The sequence below is a fragment of the Benincasa hispida genome, chromosome 3 (genome assembly GCF_009727055.1).
Source record: "Benincasa hispida cultivar B227 chromosome 3, ASM972705v1, whole genome shotgun sequence".
Classification (NCBI taxonomy): Eukaryota; Viridiplantae; Streptophyta; class Magnoliopsida; order Cucurbitales; family Cucurbitaceae; genus Benincasa; species Benincasa hispida.
Window position 1 is genome coordinate 7794670 of NC_052351.1, and position 2732 is coordinate 7797401.

The 2732-nt window shown below is 33.2% G+C and overlaps 1 long non-coding RNA gene across 1 annotated transcript; it reads left to right on the forward strand.

Annotated features, from left to right (window-relative positions):
- Window positions 1-1887: 1887 nt before the first annotated feature.
- On the forward strand, window positions 1888-2349 carry LOC120072901. Its single transcript, XR_005480624.1, has 2 exons — window positions 1888-1941; window positions 2092-2349. It is a non-coding gene; the product is annotated as an uncharacterized LOC120072901 (long non-coding RNA).
- Window positions 2350-2732: the final 383 nt, after the last annotated feature.

Genomic DNA, 2732 nt, shown 5'->3' on the forward strand with positions numbered 1-2732 from the left:
CGTGGAGTTAATGCTAATTAAAAGTTTTTTCGTAGAATTATCGGTCTGAAGAAGCAATTTGAAAACATGAGGATGAGATAAGAACTAAGTATCACGAGCCTTTAAGGACTTACTTTCGAGGGCGAAAGTTTTTTAAGGAGGGAAGAATGTAACATCCCAAATTTTAGAAAATTTTAAGTTAATTATCTAAAATTATTGAGTTTAAGTTTTCCTTTCATTTGGAAAATTGGAGTTAAATTGAAATAATTGAATAATGATTAAATTGAATTTAATTGATTAGATATTCGAAATGATTATCTTGAAAATATTGAATTTTTGTTCCCTTTGATTTTGGATTTTAGGGTCAACCTTAAAAAAATTTAAAGAGATAATTAATTTCATATGTTTTAATTGATTTAAATATTTGGAAGGATTTAATTTGTATCAAATTGATAGATTTTATGCCCTTTAATTTTGGTTTTTGAAGCCTAAATTAAGATAGTTTGAAAAGTCAATTGATTTATAAATTTAATAGAATTTTTGGAGATTTTGGAGATATTGTGATAAAATATTTTATTTATCTTTTAAAAATTTGAAAAAAAAATAAAAGAGTCGAGATTTTTTCAAAATTAAAGGAGAGTAAAAAGAGGAAAAAAAAAATTGGGGAGAGAGCAATTCGGTTTTTCAACGAAAGCTTTCACAAAATTATCGATTGCCGAAGTTTGAACCGTTGGATCGTGCTCAAATTTGGTCAGTCTATTCGAGACATGGAGTTTCATTTTGAACGATTGGATCGTTGTTTGAAGCTATGGTTTGTTCGTAATTGCTGCTGAATAAAATCTGTAAAACTAGAAATTCTCTTTCTCTCCCACACTCGCAAACCCTCTTCATACAAGACCCTCGCTACCGGCCGCTAGCTTAAACAATTTATGCCGTCTGACAACAGCACCTGTTGCCTATCTATAGTATTCACGAGCCGACGCACCATCTACCGCCACTGTTCGATCTTTGTCGGAATCTTGAGAAAAACCTTGGGTAAGACTTATTTTCCTTATAATTTGGGAGGTGAAATTCACCTATTTGATTTTGGGTTAAATTAGTAACCTCTCTTTGGTGTGAAACTTAGATTCAAGATTCGAAAGTTTTGAGGCATTGACCATCAAGCTAGAGACCATTTTGTTTTGCAGAAAATTGGTGAAGATTTTTGTAAGTTGTTGGATGGTTATTCTTTTGGATTGAGAGTAATAGTGGAAAATTAAGTTATTGATTTTGGATTTAATTCTTGATCAGATTGGCTGATTCAATTTTAAGTTGATTCAAGTGTGCTAAAGAAGTTCTTAGGAGATTTTGTTTTGCGTTTTTACCAAGTTGAGGTAAGTGGTACTATTATCGGTGCCTTTGTGCCAGGTGACCTAGTCTAGAATTATAAAGTTAACTAATGGACTCTTGAAGCATGATTTTGTCATTATGTTTTACTTGTTGCATGACAATTATAAGTTTTACGAGCATGTTCGAATTTGTAATTAATACTGATATTATGTATGTGGTGCATGAATAGACTAATAGAGCGGTTTACTGTCTCGCCTTGACGCATGTTTTATTTCAGAGGACCTATGGGTCTAGTTTCATGTTTGACAGTATGCCTACGGGCCGTTAGACATGTGTGAGTTGAAAGGTTCACGTTCATGTTATTTTTCCATGTTTTACGGTGTGTCTATGGGTCGCTAGACATGCGTGAGCCGACAGGTTTACGTTCATGTTACTTTTATTTCTATGTTTCATGTTTGACGGTGTGCCTACGGGCCGCTAGACCTGCGTGAGCCGACAGGTTTACGTTCATGTTATTTTCATGTTTGACAGCGAGCCTACAGGCCGCTAGACATGCGTGAGTCAACGGGTTCACGTTCATGTTATTTTCATGTTTGACGATGTGCCTACGGGCCGCTAGACATGCATATCAAGGTAAGATTGTACGTCTTTTGGTTTTCCTTTCATCATAAAACACCGATGTAGTTGTATGAGCCACGAGCTATTTTTCTTTGCTCGTGAATGCATAGCCTGATCCCGGTATTGGGATCACTTACTTAACCTTTCTTAATTTATGTTTTTCAGGTAATGATAGGAACGGACCGGCGGGTGATGAGAGGGACCTGTGATCGTGCCATATGGGACATGTAAATCGCTTCCGCTCAGTTTACGTTTTCAAGCTATTTATAAGTTTTGATTTGAAACTCGATGTTGGACAAAATTTTATTTGTTTAAGTTATTTTTTCTTCATCATTTTAGGGACCCCGAACAAAGGTTTTTCTTATTTGTTATCTATTTTGGAAATTTGTCTTTGTTATTTTAATGAAAATTTATTTTCCTCAATTGTCAAAATGTTTTGAATGTAAATACGATAATTTGTTAGATCGATATGGCAAACCTAGAGGGGTGAATATAGTTTAATTAAACTTTTTTTTTTCTAAATTAACCCAATTAAACTAATTAATACACTTTTTATAAATAATAGGAAAAATTCAAATTATGCAACAAATAAGATGACAAAAAATGTGATAATTTAATTCTATCAAATTTTAACAAATAAATAAGAATAAACTAAAACATACAATAAATTGCTTAAATTAATTGCAAAAATAAAAAGGAAAGAGTTAGAGAAGAAGACACCATAATTTTTATAGTAGTTCGGTCAAACTCGACCTACTCCACTCCCCAAGCGCCTCTTGGGAATTTGAATAAAATCTTTTCGACTC